The sequence below is a fragment of the Macrobrachium rosenbergii genome, chromosome 23 (assembly GCF_040412425.1).
Source record: "Macrobrachium rosenbergii isolate ZJJX-2024 chromosome 23, ASM4041242v1, whole genome shotgun sequence".
Classification (NCBI taxonomy): domain Eukaryota; kingdom Metazoa; phylum Arthropoda; class Malacostraca; order Decapoda; family Palaemonidae; genus Macrobrachium; species Macrobrachium rosenbergii.
In genome coordinates, this window is record NC_089763.1 from 40,713,026 (window position 1) to 40,740,765 (window position 27,740).

At 36.1% G+C, this 27,740-nt stretch overlaps 1 long non-coding RNA gene across 1 annotated transcript; it reads left to right on the forward strand.

Annotated features, from left to right (window-relative positions):
• Positions 1 to 842: 842 nt before the first annotated feature.
• On the forward strand, positions 843 to 26,527 carry LOC136851548 (uncharacterized). Its single transcript, XR_010856914.1, has 4 exons — positions 843 to 1,280; positions 5,843 to 5,998; positions 11,049 to 11,193; positions 12,191 to 26,527. It is a non-coding gene; the product is annotated as an uncharacterized lncRNA (long non-coding RNA).
• The last annotated feature ends 1,213 nt before the right edge of the window (positions 26,528 to 27,740 follow it).

A 27,740-nucleotide genomic window follows, 5' to 3' on the forward strand; every position in this document is an offset into this window, starting at 1 on the left:
CCCTGCATCTTGTTTACAAGACGACTTAGCAAAATTGCGCATAACTTTTAAAAATTTGGCAAAATATAAGATTTCAAGCACTTTATATAAGTGGATACTTATTTTTTTATTTATTATGATGCCTCTATGTGGTCGTTTTAATGAATTTTATAGTTACGTCATGTTTTACTTTTACTGAAACGTCAACTTTAACTATTCGTTTTACCCCTTATTTTACCAAACATCAGTGTCAAAGTACCTTTACTATAAATCATTTTTAAGTAAAACACGCAATTAATAGCTATTTTTACTCACTATATAAAATTTATATTTACTTAAAATTTTAGAAATATTTTTATTTTGATAAAATTATAATTTTAAATTCTTATTTTTTCATCTTAAACAATAGTTATATATTGCAAAATGCCTGAGGGATGGTAGATGCCATGTAACATATTTTTATTTAAATTAATTTGAACAATTTTAGAGGCAAAAAGTAGAAAATATAGAATTTTACGAAGTAATGATGTACTATTAATGTATTTCATAGATAAATTTGATAAAATTTCCCATTAATTACGGAAAATCAAAGATTGAATCATCGCGTAAACAAAAGTTTTCAGTTACTATTTTTGTTGGTTCTTTAATTTTATAATTACTTATTTTCTCAATAGATGTCCGTACTGGTATTGTCTAGAATGCCGAGAATCCCACTATATTTACGGAAACGTTACGAAACCGCTTAATTGATTAATTAATTGCTACAGCTGTGCCCAAGATATTAAGATATAAAGTAACACAACTGAAATGGAACACTTTAAAGAAATAACTATAGTTCATTAGTTAAATCTTTAAATGTTCCATTGATTGTGTTTATTTCTTTTTGTTTTTATAATAGTTGTATAGGCTCAGTTGCTCCAGAACACTACGTAATCTGTCGCGAAAACTTTCGTAAACTCCGGTAAAATCCATCTTTACTTTTGCTGAATGTTTATGCAATTGTATGTATTTTATTCAATCCAAGGTCACCCATTGTTTATTGAACGATGTTGTGTTAATATACATATCCGTATTTGAGAGGCTTTCATCGAGGCTCATTCTGTGCAATATATCTAATTGAATCCATAGCTTGGATTAACTACAAACAACATTTATGATATTCATGAAAGGTTCTTATATCACCAATTCCTTCAGACGTGCCATTAACTATTGAAACCTGTCACGTGACTTGACGACCTTTGTTTACCTTCATCGGTCATATTTTGTCGGGTTATTACCTATCCAGCTTCGTTATACTGAATGTAAGTCCCTTCCTTGTATATTAACAGTTCATTTATGAATATATTGGGTAGGATGAAACTGTATATAAACTTAAACCTTAAAAATTTTGTATTATAAACGGGAAATATCCCCCTGACAGTCGGCCGTAGCCTAACTTCTTTGGTAAATTCAACTGCAGTGCAAAAGTCAATGCCGTTGAACCCGTCCCACATATATTAGTAGCGTAATAACAGATTAATTTTGGTTATAGACTGTGGCCTTTAGAAGTTTGGTCATGAATATATTCGATTCATAGGTTAGGCTTCCCTACTGGTCTCATTCAGATCTCGAGTTAGATCGGCGAGCATGCAGAAATGTTTGAATTGTGAACCATTGGATCAAGAAGTTTTGGGGTAGAACTAGGGAACAGCCTCCCATGGGGTATTTCTTTGGAAATTGATTTTTACTATAGTAGTCTGGTTGCTTATCAAGACTTTTTCGTTATTTTTTGGCGGTCGACTGTAATTAACCTGTAATTAACCTTTGGACTGGTATGTTATTGCAGGGCTATGCTGGGCATCCAGCAATGCTATCACACATGTACATGTTATAGGGGAGCTTTTGGCAAAGAGTGAAGCTTTCTTCACCAGGGGCCTGCTAGATTAAGTTAAGTTAGGGTATGTCAGGTTAGTACCTAGTTCCATTTATAATAGGTTTCCATAGCCAATCCGTCTTGAACATACGGCTCCCTAATGACTTGCGGGTGTGCAGAACTATTCCATAATAACAACATGGCAGCCCAGTCCTCCCAGCAATTTCCTCTACCCAAAACCCCACATTCCCAAAGGGTTCCGAACCTTTTGGGTAGATATGAGATTAATAATGTTTGACCGACAATAAACAGTGCCACCTCCTTCATCAGCAACATTTAGTATAGGAAAAATCAGTTATCAAGGTAATAGTCCATGTGGAGCTGTTGTGTAGTTCTACTTGTTTTGGTTTTGATTTCTGCCTTCTTAGTAATAAGGAAAGTTTATTGTTGTTACAGTCATTATATCTGAGGGTTAAATAAAGTTTTTAACATATACTACTTAGGAATGTTTTGCAGTTTTAAGTAATTAGATGGTTAATGTCTTCGTATATTGAGTGGGTAAACTGTGGCTTTAAGAGCTAATCTCTTGTATGGTTTGATTGTAGCCTAGGCTACTGTTCAGTATTTTTTTTATTTTAAATTGCCTTGTTTATATAGGTTCTGATAAAGAAACAATATACAGGTGTTTATAATATGTTTAACTTGGATCATGTTATAGTTGACACCTCACTAATACCAGGTAATTTTGAGGTGGAATTAAATCTTATAGGTTGTGAAATTCATGGGCAAGGATATTTAGGAATGTGCAAACAGAGCCTCTAGCCTGGTGCAGAGCTGTTTTCTTGAACACTGGACATGTTCAGCTCAGCTTAAGTAAATATACTGTAATTGAAGCTGAGTCAGTATACTGCAAATGTATTTGAAGAGGTTATCATCAGATGGCTGGTAAAGTACTGGTGTTGCATTTCATGTTTAAAAGGAAGTAATGGGTGAAATCTTGCATATATTAGCATAAACATACACCTATTGATTTCCACTTTTAGTTGATAACACTAATATTTTTATTGGTAATGGGTAGTAATGCATCAAAATAGGATGAATTTATGACATATCAAGGTAAACTGAATTTATAAATTATGCAGTAGAAGAGCCAATGCACTTTTGTAGGTTAGGTTCTTTAAGCATTTTATACCATAGATGGAAGCTTTTCAAGCTGTTATAGTTACGGCATGCTATGCCTTGCTTGTCCCACTTTTGGTGCAGGTAATTATTACAGGGAAAATGGTATTCAGTGGGTAAGATATTACAGTATTGATAATGTGGGTTGAGGATAAATGCTATTTGTGATAAAGGGAGAAGTCATTTTTGCAAATTATTATTCCATTGGGCAGTAGTACATAAAGTGACATTTGATATATTCTTGGGGTGTTTTCCCAGTTTTTAGCTTAAAGGACTGAGCTGTCTTGGCCTGGCCATTTATTAGTTTTATCAGAGTATCAGAATTTGTATATCTTACCCAACCCCAGATAAATAGGGGGATGGGGGTGGAGTCAAGAAGAGCATCCATCCATTAAATATCTGCCAAAACAAATTATGAAATGAACCTTTCAACCAGTGTTTTAAAGACTACTTACAGTATTCTTTATTAGAAGTAACAGTCTTTCCCTACAATTTCAGTGGGATTTGTAATTCATGTAGTACACAGACTGAACTATTAGATAAATTCAAAATTCATTAGGTTTGTTACTGGTAACAGAACAATTTTTGTTAGCTGTTATGAATGTGATTGAAGGGAATTTAAAAGCATCATTACTTGTAATATGACCATCAGTAAAATGTTTAGAAGAGAGAAATTTATAACCAGTTCTTTGGTCAGTGGGCTTCTGGAAAGCTAGCTATTAGGCTTTTAGAAGTGAATTATAGAATTTTAAGATATGAAACTACAAATATTGATTTTTTATTTTGCCATAGCTTTATAACTCAAGGAATGTATAGTTCAGTTTCTTTGAAATTCAAGTTTGTCACATCTTGAGTATTTGTAATAAACCTATTTCCTAGTAAACAAACAATGGAAATTATTTTCTTTTTCAAGGCAGGCTATACTTCAAGGTGTATGGAGATTTCAGTACATCCACAAAGACAGATGTCTTTTAAAGCATCTGACGGTTCTTTAACTATTGCAGTAAAACCATAGAAAACTTTAGCTTTAATGATTAACACCACCGTTTGTAGCAGAGCACTGTTTTTCTCTTTCATAAGGCAAAATCCATTAAAAGTATTTAGGGCAATAAACCCAATCACAAAGCACTGAACTTAGGTATTTTCCCTCAGCAAAGCAATACTGTAACTGGCCCCAATTGTGAGTGTATTGTTTTGAGACAACAATGTTACATCAAAAGTTTTGACTGCTTAGAGTTGTCACTTTCAACTCAAAAATCAGATATACTTCTTAGAAGACACTCTTAAGTGCTTTATACTAATCAGTAACTTAATTAGGATTAAAAATGTAGATTCACCTCAGACCAGGTTGTTGATTTTTTTTGTTAGTACAGGCTGGAACAAGAATGAAGTGTCCAAGAATGCTATCTCCTTATGGCTACGAGAAGTAATTAAGCAAGCCTATATTATTTCTTCAAATCCAGATGCCAATTCATGTAAACAAGGGCACATGATGTCAGGGATCTAGGTCCTTCCAACACTTTCGCAAAGAACCTGTTGGTTCAAAGGATCTTAAAGGCTGGTGCATGGCTTCGCCAAACCACCTTCACACCCTTCTGTCTTCGAGATATTGCCCACAGGTCCTTGGACACTTTTTCATTGTGTCCGGTAGTGGCTGCTCAACAGATTGTGTAGCTCATCCAGTGCCCCTAACGTGACAGTTTCTTTCACCTAATATATTGGTTTGAAAGTGAGAGTGAATTGGATGACTGGTCTTCTTCCTTTCTCTTTCTTTTTTCTCCTCTGCCGGCAGACAGTGGAGAGAAATTATCCATCATGTGCTGAAACTGGGCAGATACAGGTGAATGAGCACCTTGTTATTGGTTTTCTATAATTGTTCGTACACAATATAAACTATTGTGGAAGCAAGTCCCTTCCTCTTTCTTACAGGGGAGAGAGGAAATGACAACAAACAAGGCTGGTGGCAACATAGTTGTGTTGTCTCCGACAGTAAAGCTCTTTATTTTTCTGCAAGACACAATGTAGCAGGAGCTCACATTGTCTCTTAACCCAGATGTCTGGCTGACAAGTAGATTCTACTTTACAGCTCAGAGGTATATGACTCCTTCCTACGTCCTACTTTGGCCAGGAAGTAAACCCAGGTGAGCTGAACCTCCAGTTGGTTCTGAGGCTTTCTCTATCCACTGCAGGTTTGTTAATAATAAAAAATACAAATTGATTTAAAATTTGTCATTTCTTATAAACCAAATTTAAAATATGATTGTAACTTGATTGACTGTCCTTTTGAGTAATACATTTATATTTATGAAATATACAAGCCCTAAGCTTTTATATGAGTATTGCTTGGGGTAGGGAATACTCTCATGTAAAAGACTCAGGTTTGCAAATGTAGGAAATGTGCAATTTACTGTACTTGAAGATTGCTGATTGGTAAATTTTGTTCATGTGAAGTCTGTTATGTTAATAATTTCACCCCATAAGAATGAAGTTACCAGTAAATTGAGTATAGGCAGTCTCTGGTTTATGGCAGGGATTCTGTCCTTGCCAGCGTGCCGTAAGCCAAAAATCGCTGTAACCTGAAGCATCATAATTATGGTGGGAATAAATAGCACTCACAGCGCCGTTAACGTTGCTGTAAGTCTGCGGTAATGACACTGTAAAGTCACTTGTGGCGCCGAAAAATTGGGTTAATGGCGCCATAAGTCCAGAATGATGTAACCCAAACCTGACATAACCCTGGGACTGCCTGTACTGTAAATGTGTAATGTATGCAGAGTGAAAATGTAAATGGTTTTTGGAAGCACAGTAATTAAGTATTAATTTTTTTTGCAGATCTGTCAATGTTAATCTACATACTGCAGTCAAGGGCACTGAAGTGGAAAACATGATGACCAATGTATTTGGAACAAGATGCAGGATTTGAAGTTTTCATTTCATCTGTAGATGGAGCTTAGCAAAGCACTGATGTCAGACTCACTACAAATGGAAGTAGTTACTGTATTTGTAAAAGTTTATTTATATTAGTGTAATGGTTTCATTTCTTTGCTTTAAAAGGTTTATAGGAATTTTGATAATAAGTAGCGGCAGGTTGTGTAGTACAAAAAGCTACCGTAATTATTTATTCATGATACTGCATTAGACATATTTAATCTTAATATAAACATATTATATGAAAGTATCACTTTGCTTCCCATAAGTAGATAGCAGCACAGACATTTGTAACGTTAATGAAAATGGCATTAAGGTTGCTTGAGTGAAGTAACAGGTAAAACTTAGAAATTTTAACCTTACCTGTGATATATAAGTGTTAAAACTTTTTAACAGCAACAAAACTAGTAGGAATTTTTTAGGCCTTTGTGCAGTGCAGTTTTTAAGCTTGTTAACTATTAAATGGTTGAGATTTGTCTTAAAAAAATTGGTTTTGGAGTTAATTATAAACTTTTAAAATTGTAAGGCCTGTTCCAGTTTAAGCAGTTGGATATCACACTTCCATTGAATTATGTGGCATACCTTCAAAATGATAGTACCTGAAATCTCCCAACCCACCCTCAGATTCCTGTGCCATTGTTGTACCTAATCCCATCAGATAGTAGCTACCTAAATCAGCTTACATTATCCAGGTTTCTGTATTTACTCTGATTAAAGTAACCAGGACTCTTCCACATTTTTAAACTCCATTTTCCCAAATTGTCTTGCTCTGGTGGTCTTTAGTAATGAACCTAGCATGGCATTGAATTTAATTAGGGAAACTCAGATATGAAGGGTGAATTCATTTAGCACTTAAGTTGATTTTGATTTATTTCAACAGTAGATTTGGAATATAGATCTGGAGAGACTCCTTCCCAAAACTCTGAGAAGAAACCCAGTCACAGTTTCTGAGAAAACCACAATTGTAGAGTTGCTTGTGTAGTACCTGTGTATGTGAGAAAGCCTGTAATGCTAAGTTCACACATTCACGTATCAAAACGCATGCGCATCAAGACGCACAGCCGAAATTGGTGAAACTTGCGACACGCGAGAAAATAGGCCCCGCCAACTGGATACGTGTCACGGGACGATGTGCGTGATGCATGCGTATTATAGTGCGCCGCAAATGTACGCACTGCGTAAGGGTGTGACGTGACGCTGACGAACAAGCTGCGGCGCAGGCAGAAGTAGTGCGTGGCAGAGCACGTAACACCAACGCACGTTATATCGTATGTGTTACGTTCTGCGTAACTGAGTTACGCAAACGTCACGTTGGCCCCACGTACTGCGGGGTTAAACCCCAGCTATATAAAGGCCGGCAGCTGCACATGTGAGCTAGTCAATGCCGTAATACCACAACGACAAGACATACTACCAACGTGCTGGAAGCAACATGGACAACATAGCTGAAATGCGTCAACTCATAGCTATAGCACGTACGGATAGACCAGAATTGTTGCCACTTGTCATTGAGTATGTGCACGTCATGTTATTGCTGGAGCTTGCAATGATTGCTGCAAAGCACTTAGGCAGAAAAAGGCGCCCAAGGAGGGTGTGGGCGTGGCCGTACCTGCAGAAAAGGATGGAGCAAGGTCATTATGACAACCTGATGGCGGAGTTGTCAACCAAGCCCCAGAGCTGTACAGAAATTTTACCCGGATTGACAAGGACCTCTTCAATGAAATTGTTGAACGGGTCACACCCCACATTCAGAAGAAAGTGACATTCTGGAGGAAACCCATTGAGCCAGGCCTCGTGTTGCTATCACCCCACGCTTCCTCGCACAGGTGATTCATACAAGAGTCTGCAATATTCGTTCCGGGTAGCCCACAACACCATTAGTCTCATCGTACCAGAGACCTGCAGGGCCATTGTTGCTGCCTTCGGGGATGAGGAACTGCAGGTGCCACAAACACCTGAAGCGTGGCAGGAGGTTGCACGGGGTTTTGAGGAACGGTGGAACTTCCCACACGTAATTGGAGCTATAGATGGGAAGCACATTAGGCTCCGTAACCCTCCCAAGGGCAGTACGCATTACTTCAACTACAAGAAGTTCTACTCCATGGTATTACTTGCAGTTGCTGATGCTTCATACAAGTTCCTGTATGTCGACGTGGGAGCCATTGGGTCAGAGTCAGACGGTGGTGTATTTGCCCAGACCCGACTGGCAGAAATGCTGTTGCAAGAGGAAGCAAATCTTCCCCAACCGGATGCCCTGCCAGGTCAACCTAATGGATCTCCTGTGCCCTACTTCCTAGTTGGCGATGATGCCTTCCCCCTGAGGAATTACCTTATGAAGCCCTACCCCAAAAGAGGACTTAGCAAGGAGGAACGGATTTACAACTACAGGTTAAGTAGGGCACGAGGACGGTGGAGAACGCCTTTGGGATTCTGGCAAACAGATTCCGAGTATTCCACACTGCAATATGCTTGAAGCCTGACCATATAGAGCCATTAGTGATGTCCGCATGTGTTCTGCACAATATGATCATAAGAAGAAATGCACGAAGACAAGAAGGAGATCAGGAGCACCCTGTCACACATGCTGTCATCCCTGGTAGCTGGAGGAGTGACCGTCCTTAGGAGCAGCCCTTCCAACCGTGACCAGCAACACTGCAACGAGGATGCAAAGGAACAGCGTAACATGCTGAAGGAATACTTTTCATCGGCTGAAGGCTCCGTGCACTGGCAGGAGAACATGATTTAGTTACTCTCCTGCATACCTGATTGTTGTAATTACTTAAATGTCTGTTCCTGCATATATTTTGAACTTATTTAAAATTCAATAATGTATCAATTCAGGATTATTTTGCCCTGTGCATTTTTGTACTTCTGTTTGTTTTAGTTGATTTAATAAAAGATATTGCTCAAATCCATGATATATTACTCTCATCAATACTTGGTAATTGGGAAGAGGATAGAGCGGGACATGACTTTGCAAATGTATGTTTAATCAATATGAAATAAACATACATATAAATAAAAGAAAGAAGATGCAGTTATTTTGCCCTTTTTAATAATTTCTTAACATGGAATCTATTCTGATATGATAATTCTATCATTTTTGAAAGTACCTTCTCTTAACATTGTTTCTATTCTGTTCCTGTATTTATTTTGGACTTATTTAAAATCAATAATGTATCAATTCAGGATTATTTTGCCCTGTGCATTTGTGTACTTCCGTTTATTTTGGTTGATTTAATAAAAGATATTGCTCAAATCCATGATATATTACTCTCATCAATACTTGGTAATGGGGACGAAGATAGAGCGGGACATGACCTGGAAGCGCGCCGCCTGTCCCTGTTATCCCAGGTCAAGCGTTGCCACATCTCCGCAGTTGCAGGGGATGCGGCAGCGTTGCCGCGTCTACCCCACGCCATTCTGACAGCCACGCAGTGCCCCAGGGCAGCGTGGCCCCCAGGTAAGGGCGTGGCAGCTGCGCCGGTCAACCCGCTGGTGGCGCCACGCTGTGGTCGGGCCACACGCTACCTGGCACCTGACCTGGCCACCCACGCAGGGTTTTGAGCAGGTCGAAAGGTTCCCGCCCCGCGCATGGCCAGGTGGTCCGTAACGGTCGCGCCGCATGCCGCGCATTTACACAGTACTTTACGGTACATTTACGTTGTATTTGCGTTGTGTTTACGTGCTTTCTGGCTCCGCCCCGTTCGTGGCCGTGCGTGGGCATGCGTGCCTTGATACGTGAATGTGTGAACTTAGCATAACATATCACTACAACCATTATTCTGTAATTCTTAGTTCTCATATAATAGACACTTTATATCTGCTGATATACAATATATCTGAAATATCTACAATACAGTAGTATAAAGTGATACAATATATCTGAAATATCTACAATACAGTAGTATAAAGTGCACGTAGTGCATTAGTTTCAGGATCTGAAAACATTAAGTAAATTTGGTATCGAGTTTTGAAACATTAAATAAGGTCTTATGAAGTTAAAGAGTTTTTATTTTGGGACTTGAGAGGTCTATAACAGTCTCTGGTTCAGACTAATTACTCATGTATAAAATAGGCTTGTAGGAATACCCACAGTTCAGTTTAGTATTTAGTTATGTGTTAAGCTTATGGATGCATGAGGAAGATTGATACTAATAGACTGTGAACTTGTTGAAGGTTTATTGGTGGCCATTAACTGTGACTATCATGCCTTTTAGAAAGTAAGTTGGAATTCCCAACAATGACTATCATTCCTTTTAGAAAGTAAGTTGGAATGTCCAACAATGACTATCATTCCTTTTAGAAAGTAAGTTGGAACTTCAACAATGAATATCATTTCTTTTAGAAAGTAAGTTGGAATGTCCAACAGTAACTATCATTCCTTTTAGAAGGTCAAGTTGGAATGTCCAGATACCCTTCTTTCCCATTTTGATATAGCTGGATTTTCAGGAATAAATCTTGACTGTTTCAGGTCATTTAGGTATCAGGTTTGCAAAACTGGCCACTAAAAAATTATTTCAGTTATGCAAGGTAATTTAGGACGATAGAGGTCATCAAATCTTGTATTTGTTTGATCTTTTAAGACATGTTTAGTTAGAGATGATGGACTGAACTTGAAAGTTTCTTTGAACTTATGAAAGGTTTGATATCATATTGTGTTGCCCAGGCTAAAGCTTTTTGTCCATCTTTTTTTAGAGATATTCAAGTGGTTATTGTAATCTGCATTGGTATCAGAACTGCTTTATTAGGGCCTCTAGATATGTTTAGAGGGCACAGGGCAAGATCTGGGACAATATTACTCAATACGAATTGAAATCTATAGCAAGATTGCGAACCATTTAAATAGAGATGATGATAATAACAACTTGTTTGTATTGTAGACCAAATGTTAAACTATTCTCAAGATTAAGTGGAATTTCAGAGAGCAGTTTGATAAATCACTACGTACCTATTTAAACAGTGACAAAGAATCCATCTGTGCTTGTAGTAAGGGAGACCTATGTATAGGATGCTTGAAGCCTGATTATAGCTACCAGTAATTGTCTTTATTTTGGCAAGTTGGAAGCAAAAAGACTGCAATTTTTTAAGCTGTTTCTCACATTTTCAGGTGATGCAAAGTTTGCAAGTTCTTGGAGGAAATGATTATTGGAAAATAATCCACAGAAATACATACAGCTTGCAAGTTTTTGGAGGAAGTAACTGTTGCGTTGGAAGAAATATATCCATAGAAGTTGAGTAACACTATACTAAAGGTAAGTGTTTAATGAAGTATACTGTATTTGGATGGGATAAAAATAGTCATTTAGATGGAGTCTACTACTACTAAGATTTAGCCAGCCCTGTTCTGGCACGAGCTCTTGCTCTACAGCAGCCCATAACAGATGGAGTCAAAACTGCAGGTTTAGAGGTTTTAGTTTTACAGTGTTGGACTGGAGTTTAGGCTACACTGGAAAAAGTGAAAATGAAGTTTATGAACTCAGTGCTAGTAGCTCTTAGAATATTCTTGAATAGAAACTTAATTTGATAACGGATTTGTCATTACAAGAGAAAAATAAGTGTGAGTAATAGATCTTTGTAATATTCATTACTTATATAATCTTGTTATTGTGAAAATGTCAACTTCTGTAAGACTAGTTTGATTTTGTCTGATATTTTTCACTAATGATTGGCCAGATGTAGTGTATTGTATAAAATGTGGTATTTAAAACATATACCTTGAGAGAGTAAGTCAGTGAGAGCAGTAAATGATCATTTATGAAACTGATTGAGCCAGTCTTGGGAATATGTAGAGGATTTAAGAAAAGTCAGTGAGAGATAGACTTTGTTAGTGCTAAAAAATTTAACCAGATTATGTGAAAATGTTAAAATAGTTCTACAAATGTTAGAGCCAACCCCACATAGCATTATAATAATAATAATATTTAATTTAGATTTGGAATCCTTTATCATAATTTGCACATTGAACCTTGCTCTAAGAAGCCTTTGTTACTTTCTGTTTAGTGAACTTTGCAGTGCAATCCAATAAAATTCAAACTTTAGATTTCAATAAGATGTCTTTATTAAAAATCTACAGGTATTTATCAGTAGTCTAAAAAGACCCTGTCCCATCTGGGTCCCTGTTAGTAAAATAGACCTAAGTATAGGCTGCTTGGGTCATGTTACAACTACTGTAATTATCTTTGACCTTGATACTTTGGAAGCCAGAAGATCCCATTTGACCTGTCATTAATTTCTTCCCAACCATTTCAGGAAAGCATGTACAGTACAGTACTGTGTACATGTATAAATCTGACTACTTGAATAGACAACCATCTCTTACCTAGGAATCTGCCGGTATCTGCTACTGAAGAAGAGTGTTTGTCGCAAGAGATGACTACATTTTCATTGATCAAAATTTGTATTGAGGTTCAAAATGGAGTGGTTATTTACCAATGATTGTTGTTGTTAATGATAGAGATGAAGTAGAAAAATGGCCTCATTAACATAAATGGTGGACAGTCATATTTTGGTAGAGAGACATTACAGTGTAATCTTATGTGGCCATTAAAACTAGGCTAGGGTTTAGTTTATAGTATTTTATAAGTAGTTTATAATATTTTGCAAGTATTAATTTATCTGGGTCATAACAGTTCAGTAGAGTTCAACTTTGCATCTTGTAATTACTTAGCAGGAAATGTATTAGTCTTTATCATAATGAGGTAGTTCACTATGTTCAGGATATAGCTGAACCTACTACAGGTTCAGCATTTCAAGATAGATGTTTCTCACATTCGTTTCTTCTCAGTTTAATAATTAGCCATTAGCCAACTCAGTGCTGTTCAGGATACTGTACATAGATTTTGTCTATTTCTTATCAGTTCTATGATTGTATCTAAAGTAGCTCAATGTTATGCATCTATACATAGCTTTTTTATACTTAAATCTCATATTGATTTAATATTTCTTGTTGAGTATTTACTTAGACTGATTATAAGTTTAATATCAGTTAACATGTAGCTCAGTATTTTTTAGGATACTATCCTTTACTAAGATTTCTCTTCGTTTGAAGATTGACTATCAATTAGTTGACCATATTTCAGGGTATTTAGTTTGTTTTTTAAAGATATTTCTTATATTGGTATAAACTAAAAACAGCTGAGTGCATGTTAGGCTTCATAACTCTCTTTTTATGTATAATTCTGCAGCTTGATGTTGGCTCTCAAGTTTCAGGATACATTGCTTTTTGTAGTGGTGTTTTATATGTATGTTATTGGCTACGGATAGCATGGTATGTTTCAGGGAACATGTTTTACATTTAACTACATCTGTCAGATAGTGTAGAATTTTTCAGAATTCATAATTTTTAGTTGAATTTCTTAGTAGATTGATATCAGCTATCAGGTAACAATATATTTTAGAGTATATTGTTTAACATAAATTTCTTATTGTATAATAAAATCCATCCTTGTAGTGGTTAGTGTTGGTAGGAATAGTTTTGTGGAATAAAATCTTTTAGTTTTAACCTTCATAGAAGAGATACTATTTTCAGCCAGGTGAAAATGATTCCTGATAGTTTTTCTGGGTAATTTACAAGATAAACTACCTTCCATCATAGTTTGGAGTTGGAGATAATCATCGTGTGTACTCTTCGTAGCTTTAATCCATAGCTAGTTTCAGTTGTTAAGTTATATATCTTAAGTTAGAATTGAACTTTCAATAGCTTCTAGATCTTTTGTCATTGTTATTATTATTATGTAAGCATTGGTGTGCATACCTCAGGACTTTAGTTATATGAAGGCTTTGTTTGATACAGGAATGATATCACAGCCTGAAGTATTTACATGTTTACATTGAAGGATATGAATTTTTCAGAATTCATAATTTTTAGTTGAATTTCTTAGTAGATTGATATCAGCTATCAGGTAACAATATATTTTAGAGTATATTGTTTAACATAAATTTCTTATTGTATAATAAAATCCATCCTTTTAGTGGTTAGTGTTGGTAGGAATAGTTTTGTGGAATAAAATCTTTTAGTTTTAACCTTCATAGAAGAGATACTATTTTCAGCCAGGTGAAAATGATTCCTGATAGTTTTTCTGGGTAATTTACAAGATAAACTACCTTCCATCATAGTTTGGAGTTGGAGATAATCATCGTGTGTACTCTTCTGTAGCTTTAATCCATAGTTAGTTTCAGTTGTTAAGTTATATATCTTATTAGAATTGAACTTTCAATAGCTTCTAGATCTTTTGTCATCGTTATTATTATTATGTAAGCATTGGTGTGCATACCTCAGGACTTTAGTTATATGAAGGCTTTGTTTGATACAGGAATGATATCACAGCCTGAAGTATTTACATGTTTACATTGAAGGATATGAAATAGTTCAGAATTTAGTTTATGAATTTTTACTTCAGTTTTATTAAAAAAAAGGAAAACCTGTCTTAATTATTAAGTGATGTAATGATACTGTATTTTACGAAGCTTGCCATGAAAATAATGTATCAAGTATACCATTATCAAGATCATTATTGCTGTGTTACATGTGTTTCAAGACACTGCTGGCATTGAAGGTTCCAAACTGAAAGTTTCACCTTAAGAATAGTTTTGTATAGTTGAGAGTACAGTATTATTGTAAATAAGTGATTTATTAAGTATACTGAAATTCACAGCCTTACTTTAAGGGAATTTTGGCATCATTGACCATGGCATGTTAGCTAAATGAATTAGTTATTACTCAAATTTAGTTATTACTGAAATTGAATGTGTTATTTTGAGGATAATTTTGTTTTCCTGAAGATGATATCCTGGTTAAATGTATCAGTATGTAAACTCAAATGTAGTATTGCATAAAATGGAGTTAGGTTTTTTAACAATGGGCATCTCAGATCTATGTATAGTATAAGTAAACTCAAGGATATTTTTTCTTTATGAATGAATAAGCAAACTCAGTGCCATAATGATAGGTAGACTTTTTGAAGGATTCACATAATCTTGAGATCTAGTCAGTTTTTAGACTAGTGCACAAAGTATTGTCCTGAATTTTGTTATAAGGGGAAAAATAATTTTTAGTGGACTTATTTGCAGTTAGGATATTAGTGATTTAATTAGCTGTTGTTATAAGCAAGGTATCTTTCCTTTTAAGGTTTTAAGAAGGGATTGTTTTTCCTTGAATGCTATAAATGGGTGTAAGGTTAGGTTGCAGAACTTTAACAACAAAGTGAGGAGAGATAAAGGGAAGATATTTGTTAGTGTGGAGGGTTGTATTATTGGACTGTATGAAGCCATGTAAAGTTTGGGTCATTTCAGAGTATCAGTGAAATTTCAAAGTTATCAAAAGTGCTGTGGTGTCTTGACATATGTACAGTAGTTTCTTTGTGCATACAAGGTATAAATTGTACATTTTGAGAGTTTACATGTTTCTAACAATACCCATTGAATTTCTGTAATGTGATAAAATCAAGATTCAGTTGGTTGTAGTTGTTAAAATTTAACTTTAAAATCTGAATAATGGAAAATGCTGTTGTAATATGAAATTGTACATTTATTTTACAAGGACTTCTGTGTTTCACCTTTTTACTCAGTTTTCACAATACCTCTTAACTTTTTTCACCTTTGAAATTAACTGTGGTCATATTTAGTAGAGTTATGGTACAATAGACTGAGAATAAAATTAATTTAAATTCTCATGGTACTAAAAGTAAGTCCATAACATTGTAACATTTGTCACTCCTGTGTTATACTGTATAACCAATTAATCTTAGTTTGAGAATTTTTCAGTCTGAGGACATTCAGCTGTGTAAGTTATCTCCTTTGGCTTAAGTCACTAGTAACCTAAAGTAACAATAATTCTTAGCAGTGTTATTTAATCATAGAAACAAGGGTTGAGAAATGTTGTGAATTAGTATGAACCCTCTTGCCTTCCATTCTTACTAGATTGTCCTTCTTTGTTAACTTGAAAGCTCTCACTACTCATTCAATAGCATTTCTTCAGTCTCTTCTACAACGTTGTAACAGATAAACACTTTCTTTATCTATAAAATAACTTGGGACATGTGGAAATACAGAATTGCACATTGTATACTGTAAGAACAGCTCTGTTCACTTTAACAGCAGTAAAGCAGCACTCATGTATGAAGTCCACATGCTCTCTCTCTCTTTTATTACAATGCTGAAGCAACCAACTGCCTTTCATGCTTTGCTGAAGTCTTGCATGCAACTCTTAAACATTATTTCACACTCCATACATTGCTGAAGCCTTCCTATACACTGTACATGCCTAGAAATATCAGTACAATCAGTGCACACTTTGCTGGGGATACTTGTACATTAGATGCTGTGTTAAAGTCCATCTGTGCATACTGAACACTAGGTGCATTTGCTGTTTCATCTCACATGAAGACTACTGTACATCACTCTTGACATTCATGTCTGTTTATTTGGTTCTTGATCACAGATATTAGGTTCTTAATTTGTTGGGAGATGAAATTGTAGTAAATCTTTGGGTGCAAAGTTATTTGTGTTTGGTACCAAATCTTTAAGGAATTTTGAATATTTTTTGTCAAATATTTGAGTGAATTCTGAAGTTTGTCATAAATTTTGAGCAGTTCATGTTTTGTGCCATATCTCAATATTTGAGAAAAGGTTGTTTTTGGCATTGAGGACAAAGTGAGATTTTGACCAGTGTTTAAATATGAACTCTATAAACCTGGGAAGTTTAAAGAAAATTTGAAATTATTGCTCAATATTAAGGGACAAGTTGAAATACAGAAGTCCTTATAAATATATTATATGTACAGTATATATATATATATATATGCATTGTGCTGGAAAGATTTGAAATAAAGGACTCCTTGGAGCCAGCCTTGCAGTGCCTGAGGAGGGAGTGTCCTCAGCAGGAGGTATTATAACCTGTGAGTTGTCAGTTTCAAGGCCGACTCAAAGAGCTGTTTTATAAGCTGACAGCTGGTTGCTAAGATGGAAAAACTTATTTACTTCCCTTGTTCTTTCCCAGATGTATTCCAGTTGACTTTGTCTCTGCCATAGAGTGTTAGACCTTTCAAATGTTAAAGGAGACTGCAGGGTATCATGTATGGGTAGTCCATAAGAAGGTGTGGTAAGATTACCGCCGAGACAAGCTGTAGTTTATGTTCAGTCTTGTTACTGTATTAGTACATAAAGCAAATGCTTGCTTGACAGCTTCTTATGGTTTAGGGTTGAGACCCTGTAGATTTTTACAGTCAGAATTTTGTATCAAATAGATGTATGATGGCTGAAAACCTAGTTTATTTTTTCTATGTATGACAGAAAATCTACAATTGTCATACATTTTGCCATTTTGTTTTAGGTTTTTGAGATTTCATGAAGGATTTTCTACCGCATCTTGTTACAGAACTTGGTTCTTGTACAATATTTGGTTTTGTAGAGAACAAGAATCATTAAGCAAAAGGCAAGTGTCTATAGTATGTATTGTCAAATGTGTTAGACTTTTTATAGAGTTTGTAGCTGTTAGAAATCTTACTTTAGAGCTAAACGTACTTGTAAATGCTTGTGGATAGGGTTATTTGATCTGTCTTCAGAGATTTTTATATCTAAGACTGGATTATTTTCACAATGAAGAATTTACTAAAATTACTTAGATGTAAATATAAAATTAAAATGTAAATGTATAAGTCATATGTATGACTTTAAATTCTTTATTTTATGAAAAATGGTCATTTTGGGGAAATTTTTATTCTGAATTGTCACTTTTTACTTGGAAGGTAATTTTTAGATTCCGTTGTTTGAAGAACTGTTTCCTGGCATAGTCCGTGTTAATCTGGTGATGTAATATGGAACATTCTAACTTGTTAAGCATCATTTATTATGATTAGAATGCTTTATTATCTTGGCAGAATTCATCATCATTTGCTTATGGATTTGATTAACTGTATCACATACTGAGTTTACTTGTGGTAGTTTGCATAAAAATTGGTTTAACAAAATTACTGATAAGTATTGAATATGATTTATATCCAGTCAGATGTCATGAAACTTGTGAATTAAGTATATGAGAACCTTCAGAAAGTTAACATCCTTTGGTCAAGAATATGACAATACTTTTAATTATATTTTGGACATATACCGTCATTTCAAAAGGGGGTACCAGCCTGGGGCTCAAACACCTTCATCTCTTAAGCTGACATTTCATTTGTGTACCTGACATAAAGAAGGGATAAATACCACAAAAGCCACGTCTTTAGAGGGTGTGTGAGAAGCCTTACAAATTGGTAACATCATCAGTAATTAGGCCAAAAACATGTTTAGATATGAATCTTGGAGGAATTGCGATCGATCTGTTAATATTAGAATGGACAGAAACAAACATTTTTTATAAGTTTTGAGAAGCCTTTGTTGTGTTGGAAAGGCTATTGCCCTATTTCCATATGTTATAGTAAAAAGCCTGTTGGTAATTTTGTTGTTTTGTGAAATATCTGGACTTTACCGGATGCAAAGGCTGATTCTTGGAACTGGTTTTTTCTGTCATTTAATGTGGATGTGGGAACTATCCTTATATTTAGGTCACCCTTCCAGTGGTAGCGTTAACTGATATGAAGTCATTTCTGTGAAAAGCTTAGTCAAATTTGGATGAAATAGAAGCTATGGATAAGGTAATGGTAGTTGCATATTGAATGCTACTTATGGAGAAGTTCATTGGTTTCAAGTGTTTGCTGGTTTTCTCTGAAGATTTGGTAGAAATGAAAGCGTTGTAATAGTTAAACCTGGGTTACATTTTCAGAATTAGAAATACTGTACATGTCTAGTAGTTCCTGATGTCATGTGGCTTTGTAATAGTGATAATGTGTGGAGGAACCACGTGGCTTAAAGAATGCTGTTCATGATTTGAGATTTGGTTTTTATAGTTTTTCAGTGATTTAGATTTGAAACTGGGTTAACTTTTTCATTTTTACAATGTTTTCTTGATAGCCCACACTGACACATGTTAGAATTTAATGGACTGATGTTGGAATTTGCAGGTAGTATACCTGATCTTGGGTGACTTGATTTGAGGCAGTGATCAGGATGTCTGTGGATTTGTGTGGATAGTTTCAAAATTGAAATGGATCTTCTGGACTTTTACCCCTCCCATACCAAGCAACATTGTCGTTGTGGAGGGGCTTTGGAGATGTGGACCATGGCCTGTTGTTTTTGGGGGGGTGGGCCACCACTTTGCCTCCACCTGGACCCTCCTACAGCCTTGGGCTTTGGTCCTATGCTCAACCAATTTTTGGCTTGTTTTTTTCTTAATCTTTCATTTTATCGATCTTCTTTCTCACTATCTTACCAATCCTCTTCCTCTGTCCCCCTCCCCATCCCGTGTTTGTGAGTATCCATGCTGCAAGAGTAGAAGGCCAACTTTGGGGTTGGTCTTAAACAGCCTCCTGGATTCCATAGAATATAGCATCCTTGTTTTTTCTTTTTTTGCCCATACTCCTTCATGCAGGGCTTTCAAGGAGTGGACTGTATATTTCCCTGGCGTATACCCATGCCCATATGGCCGATAATGGAAACCAAACAAATTTTAAGGGGTTAGGGACTGACTGTACTCACAATCAGTCCCCTAACCTTTTGGGCTTTTCTGACTTAGCTAATTTCGAGACCATGAGCCAGACTACTCCCTAGAAATCTTCTCATCCCTGTCCACTTTTACCATGTCACTTGTCATCTCAGCACATGATGCCCTTTGCTCCCATTCCACCAGTTCATCTTTGGTGACTACAACCATATGAACCGCAGCATTCTACCGTGAAACAACGGGCCACTAAAGCACCTCTTCCTCAAAAAAATTTTCTCAAGGCTTCAACTCCATCCTCTTCTACCCACCTTAAAATGTCCTCCAGTACCCACCCGGTCCTTATGTCAACCCTCTTTGGACCCCAGAAGTTTTATCACACCCCTGATCACTCCATACTCAAACAATACACTCCACTTTCAAAAGTGCATGCAGAAACAGGTAGGAATGTGAAGTTACTAACAAGACACGACTGCTCACGTCTTGTTATGGTGAACACTGAAGCCCAGGCTTAAGCAATGTCTACTCTCAAAGACCTACAAGGTAATGCCTTCCCTACTACTCCACATCCTCACCTCAACAGTTGCACTGGAATAGTGGTGATATCCAATGAACAGTGCCCGGTTAACAATGTCAGCCAATCTTGGGGACAAGAGCAACAGGAAATATCCAAAAAATTTTACAAAGGTCACATTCAAGGGCCAAGACCTTATTTTCCTGTCTCTCACTCCCAAAGCTTCCTCTCCATAACACAACCTCCACACAAAGAAATAAATGCCAATTTGGAACAACTCCTAAGACCAATAGCACATTCTCCCCTTTCAAGTTTTCTCACTCACCTACTGTTTGCCCTCCACCCAAGAAAATCCTTACAGCCAAGTCTCCTCCAGAAACCATGAAGGACATTGAGGATTACATAAATCAGTCCTTTATTATGATCCCAAACCCAACCTCATCCCTCACCTCCTCCCACACAAAATACACTACTGTTCATCATACCATTGCTGAGGTCCACAACCCTCCCACTATCCTTCCCCTTACTCCCCTGCCAACTTCCATAGAATCTCCACCTGCCTCACCTTTCCCCCCTACCTTTCTCCTTTCCCACCCAACCTTCCACTCGGATCTCTGTACAGAGAAAAAGTATCCATGATCTTGCTTTACCACCAGGATATACCTGCAAGTCTCTCTCTTTCTATCCCTCCTCAGCTTTAGACTCCATCTCCCTTCTACAGATGACTCACCCTTTATTCCTGACACTCACCAGCACCTACTTCTAACTGAAGACAGTCCATCTCCATCTAACAACCCTACCTTAACCATACTGACTGTAATATCACATATATCTCATTCCCTTTAATGTCTGTACTCCAGTGGAACACTTGAGGTTTCCAATCCCACAGACACAATCTCGGATATCTCCTCTCACATTTCCTACCTGTGGCAAGCATACTTCCAGCAGAACTATTTGCCATTTTGTTTGCACTAAAACAACGAATCTACCCCCCATCATCCTTCATTATTTTCACAGACTTTGCTAATTCTTTATCCATCATCCAACCTGTTGACTGCATCCATCCTATAGTCCGTGAAATTCAGGATTGGCTCTTTTGTATTTCAATCTGGAAAAAACTAGTTTGCTTCTGCTGGACCCTGAACCATGTGGACATCCTAGGCAATGAGCAAGTGGACTCTTTGGCCTGCTCTGTGGCTCTGTAGGGCTGCCCACATTTCAAAATCATTACCTTGTGCATGATTGATATTAATTCAGTTCAATTCAATTCTGGACTTTAGAAAGATTGAAGTTTATAATCCTTGTATAGTAATGGTATTCAAAAATTCTGCTGAAGCTTTGTTTGGATGTAAGATGTCGTTTAGTCCTTGGTTGTGATGCTTTAGAATGAGAAGAAGACTAAAATTTGACACTTACAAGTAGTTTGACTAAAGTTTGGCACTTATAAGTATTGTTTGATAATAATTTTGTTATAGGAAGTTGTAACAAAGAGGTTGTGATCAATGTTGTGTTCTCTCAAATTATGATTTTAATTTTGGTGTACAGAAGCCTTAAACATGTTAGGTTGTGATTCTGAAAGGTAGATTATGATGGAATCTTTATTCAGTTTTGGACTAAGAAAGTTTGATTTATGGCAGTGAGGTTTTATCATACTCCACTGTCATGAATCAAACCCTTTCTTGGTCCAAAACTGAATAAAGAATTCCATCATAATCTGCCTTTCAGAATCACACTTCATTTGTGACACCGGTGTTTGGGATTCGGAATGGTATTCAGATGTAATTTGATACAGTTGGACTTGATATTCAGATATCAGGTGGTGACAGTTGATGAGATTCATCACTATGTAGATGATAATTGATTTGCCATTCAAAGGTCAGTTTGTGATAGTGGAGTTTAGTAGGCCTATTCATGAATTAGTAGATAACAATGGAATTTGGTGTTTCAGTATTAACTCATGACATTTAGCATGTGTATGTATTAGCACAGATTGATGTCAGTGTGTGTTTGTGCTGTCGAGAAGTAGTTTACGTATATTTCTCTAGACTAATCTGGGCTCCAGTTGATAATTTGGGATTGTCTAGTACAGTATGTGCATGATGATAAAATTCAGTGGTGACAGTTGGTGTTTGAATAATGTGTGGATTCAGAAAGTGTATGTTTATGGTCAGTTGGAACTTAGAAAATCATTCTTCAGTATATTTTGAGTAAGAAAGTATGTTAGTTTATGATACTTACGTGTTTAGAAAGTCTTTTGGTTTGCGATACATTTCCATTTCATGAAATCAGTTGGTTAATGATACTCGGACATATTAGGAAGTTTCTCACGATATTTTTCATTTAGAATGTTCATATTGAGACACTTTTGTATTCAAGAAGTTTATTTGTGATACTCCTACCTGTTTAAAATTGATTAAATAGTGTTACATGACTGTGAGGATATCCATTTCTTGTTGATACTTTCCCTTCAGTAGGTGTATTTTTATATCTTTGAATTCAGGAAGTGTGGTTTGTGATAGTTTTGTCATTTAGAAAGCCTGTAAGTGTGTGTGATAATCTTCCCCGAGAAAGCGTTGGTGATACATGCTCATTGACGTGTTTTTTGATTGATTTTTCCAATGGGAATTATGTTGGTTTGTTATAGCTTTGCATATAGAATGTCTGTTACCATTTAAGCTTTTACATTCAAGATGTTTTGAAAATGTTAGCTTTTGCCTTGAAAGTTTGTCACTTGTAAGATCTTTTGGGTTAGAAAATCTGTTAGTTACAAGGTTTTTACATAGGAAGTCTTTTTGTGTTTTTTGTCCAGAAAGTCAGTAATCTTATATGGGACTTTTGCAGCTAATGCCTCTTATGTTATTCTTATTGAAAAGTTCATTCATGCAGTTATTGCTTAGGATGTCTTGTAGCTTTGTGAACTTTATGCTAACAAATTCTGGTACTTCATGAATGTTTTGTCTTTTGCCATGAAAGTCTGTAAATTTGTATTAGTTTTATCCAGAAGGTATTTTGGTTTGGGACATAGATTTTTCATAGTTTTTTTAAAGGCAGTTTGTTTATTCAGAAGTTTTCTTGTCCAGAAAGTGTCAGTACAGGAGAGTTTTTTGTCTTAGAGTGTGTGACTTAAAGGGAATTTTCCTATGCTTTTTTTGAGTGTCATTTCCTAAAAACGGTGTTTAGTGTTGGAGATGCTTTTTTAGAAAGCCTCTTAATTCAAAGGAACCTTTATTCCCAGAAAATAGTTTTGATTTTTTTTTTTGTTGGAAAGAGTTGTTTTCCATCTAATTGTGAACTTTGTGTACTTAAGGAATCTGCTTGTGAGAGTTTGCCTGGGAAGTTAGTTTAGGAGAGTATTTTTTCCAAAAAGTTTATTGGCTAGAAAATGCCAGTATGGGAAAGTATTTTGTATCCAATAAATATGTCAATTGGGAGTACTTATTTTCAAAAAATGTATTAGTCTGGGAGTTTTTTTTAACCCAAAATCATCAGTTTGAGTAGTTTTTTACCTAAAAAGTGTGTCATGGGAGAATTCCCCCCTTTAAAAGTGTCGGGTTTGGAGTTTTGTACCCAACAAGTGTACCAATCTAAAATATGTGTAAGGTTGCAAGAGTTTTGACCTGAAAATTGTGTTAGTTTGGGAGAGCCTGATACCAAGAGTAATTAAAATGTTCTTGTAAGAAGTGGGATACTGTTCTTGAAGAAATGAGAATATATCTTCTTTATGACCAAATAATATTCTTAAAGTTATGGGAAGCTTGAGTCTTGTCAGCATTTGATATTATCATTCCAAAGGCAAGTCTTGAGAATTAATGTCTTGAAAATATATTGTAGGTTATGACCAAAAATATGCGTAAAGTTACAGGAAGCATGAGGTCTGTCAGCAGGTTGGTATTCTCTTATTAAAGGCAAGTCTTGAGATGCGATGTCTTTATTAAAAGCAGTAAGTTCCCTTTGAAGTTATTCCTAGCCAGTGCTTGTTGGTTTTGGCTGTAGCATGGTAGTCATCCTTATGGTCAGTATGGAAAGGGAATGTTCATTATTCTACATCCCAGTTTTAATCAGTAAAAGTCTAGTTTTTAGTGTCTTGTATCCCTGCTGTAATGAGCTTGTGAAACAGCCATTTTGATTTTGTAGGGTTGCTCTAATGAGCAAGATGGAATTGTAATTTTCTTATATTTGTTGCCGTGTTCAGTGTAAAACATCAATTTTTATAATCCTGAGGCCTTATTCTGATAAGCACAACAAACAGAAATGTTTTTAGTCTTGTACTTGGTGAGAAATGTGAGAAAGAAAATTTGTAGTCTTGTAACCCTGTTCTGGTGATCAGTTAAAAAACTGCAGTTTTCTTTATCTTGTTAAAATGAAGCTGAACGATCTGAGATGACACCCAAGCTCCATAATACATGAAGGAATGTTCCAATTAAGTGCTGAACATTACTCCCTAATTACCTGGTAATGGGATGACTTTGTAAGGCATTATCACACAGAACCTGAACTGGCCTGGTGGTCCATGTGTAAGGTGAAGGTTGACGTTAGTCCGACCTGCTGTCCTGCTGGGGGAGGAAGAACGGGGCAGGAGGATATTAGCTTTGCACATCTCCGACCATTTACCCGACTCAATCACTTACATTGAATGGTGTTTGGCTGTAAGACGATTTATTAGGCATTTGAGTCACTTGTCTGCTTTTGGGAAGACTGTATAAGTCTTGGCGTAATTAACTGCTATTGTTGTAACAGACTGAAGGATGATGTACAGTTTAAATAAAGTAAAGTTCAATGAATTTTGTTCTTTGTTTATTGTAGATCTCTTGTTCACAAGACATCTGAAACAAATGAAGGTGAATATTCAAATTTAGCAAATGATTATTATGTAGAGTAGGTGAAAGTCAAGTGAACTGCTGTAAATAAAGGTAACACAAAATTAAGTATTTATACCATTAAAAAGTAATAAGCTTGAATTTGTCTCTAAACTTATAACGGATATTGGTTTAAAATACATGAGCACAACGATGCAAAATGCTAACTTGTTAACTGTGCACATTATAAGGTGCATTTTTAAATATATTGACTATTAAAGTGTATGACTGAAAAAAATTCATTAATTGAGAAGAAATTTTCATTCCCAATAAAGCTTGAGTAAATTAACTAAAATGCCAGTACATTAAATTTAAATTAATAAATGATGAATTCTGGTTAGGTAAATGAATCTCTTTCTGGTAATTGGTGTTTTGCAAGCTAGAAGTGAGTCAATTATATTGACAGTTTTACATGGATGAAGTTAGTCAGGAGATGGTATTGAAGTAACGAAATCCATTAACAAGACTAACCAAGTGAAAACTGGTTATTTTAGTTTTAAAAATATCTGTGAAATAATAGTCTAAAAAGAATCTAAAAGTTTAAAGTGGGTAGTACAACGTAACTCTAAGGCTGGAGGAGTCTTGCAGTGGTGTATTTACTGGCATATTCAGCATTTGGCATCACATTTCACGCCAGTGGCAAAATTGAAGTCTCCCATATATGAACACAACTAGTGTAAAAAAATTTTCAACATAGTAGATAGCTTGATGTTAAATTTGAGGGCAAATATGCAGGAACATGGGAAGGGAATAGCCTAGATTTAGCACCTCAAATATGCGGTTTTAGTCAACACAGATTTGAGAATTTAGTTAGTTTTCCATATAAATATCTCTGAAAATAAGATTAAATAACCCTATTTTTAACATTTATAAGTGAATTATCACTTAAAAGCTCAAAGTTCAGAAATCTACCAGCTACAATGTCAATATCAAAATGGCTAATGCACCATTATATACTTACTATAGTTAGTCTCTTACTGCCTAATGGTTTCTGGTTTTCTATGAAAGCGAATAAGATTCGTTTTCTGTAATAAGAACGGGCGAGACCCGCAGCTTTGAAATAAACGAAAACGGAAAACGCAATGTCGAAAGCGTATGTTAAACTTGAAGAAATACTGTTACGTCATCCATAGAGGAACTAGACACTTCTTGGCCATTATTCTTTCCATTACAGCGAAATTCTGATGGATAAACTCTACAGAGTTTCATACCATGTTTCACAAGACAACCTGTCAAGTCGAGCTTATGTTTTGAGTACGAAATGACAGCCATGAGAATGACGTCATCAAAGCCTTGTCTTAGTGGTGTAACGTTACTCAAACACCCTGCCCCATTCGGACACCCTATACATGACAAGCCCTCGTTGACAATTTGAAAGGTTCTAACGTTCTTCAGCAGTGACAAAGAAAACGGGAATCCATCAGGGAAAGCATGAGGGAAGCATATAAGGTTTTCCCATCTTGGTCATCGGCTGTCATGTCAGAAAACAGCCGTTTCGGTCGGCAGCGAGGCTGATAACTCACTGGTTATAATGCCTCCTGCTGAGGACACCCTCTTCCGGCATTGCAATGCTGGTTCCATGGTGCATAAAAAAAGTTTAATTTCTTTTGAACTGTATAGAGGAACCTCTCCAAAATTTGAGAATTTATTTTTTGGATTTAAATAAAAGACTGTCCGGTTAATATATGGTTTTTACTTCTTTATATTGTACAGTATCAAACTTTATCACAAAATATGCCACTACTTAACCAGCGCCACTTAATATTCCATTTAGTCACAAAGTCTACCCTATATTACTGTGGTCTATACTAATCTCCTAAGTTCTGACTGATGTCAAAGTAATTAAAATCGGTCTATGTACTTTAGACTTATGGCGTCATCAGATATTAGGTTACACAACTTTGTATATGAACGGATTTTTTCTCAATTCTAGCCTTCTATATTAATACTTTATGTTTAACCTTCGCCTCCGTCCGATACCTTTTAAAATTTTCACTATAGTTTGGTAACCCTAAACAAAATGTTAATTTTTAAGGGCAACTTTCACCATACCTTAATACATACGGACTTTCTTTTAGCCTTCTTTTTATGTAGTTTAATCTCTCTCTTTTTGACGTACCGCCAATTTTTACCTGTGATATCTGTTTTTGCATGTCACCGTGCAACTCTGATGCACACTTCGGAAAACCAAATGAGTTTTATTTCGATTTTCGCTTCATTTTTACTTTCGTCTGCTTAACGCTGTGTCCACGCGATCGAACTTTGTTCGATGTGACGTCAGAAGCAGAGAAACAGCGGGCACACATTATAACAACTGCACCAGATAGACGGACAGACTTGAAAGCTCTACCTTTTGTGTCAGCATTAGCAATAATGCTAATAAATTCCTAATTTCCAAAAGTAGGTTGAACAGACCCAAAAACCTCACCCACCGTACTTAGCAGTACTCGCTGCTAGCACTGGCGTCTCTAGACGCCTTTTAAGTCAGAAGGAATGGAGTATGTATGTTTCGAACTGAAACTTTAAATGTGCTGATATACTTATAAGTGAATTATTGTAATCAAGGGTGAAGTTTCACCAAATTCACAATGATAGACTAGGTTTATCTTGGTTAGAAGGGGTTGCTTAAGAACAACAGGTTTCGGCAAATGGAATGCCTAAAGAACACAATTGTTGTTCAACAATTCATGTAAATCTCTTCTGATGTACTGAATTCAGTAATCACTGACTTTACACTAGATCATTTTAAAAGCATTCATTTAAGTAAGCAGAATCATGGAAGGGACTAAAGCACCCTGTAAAACAAACGAGAACCAGAATTTCCAGATGATGTGAATTGAATTGAATATAGAATTTAGGCCAAAGGCCAAGCACTGGGACCTATGAGGTCATTCA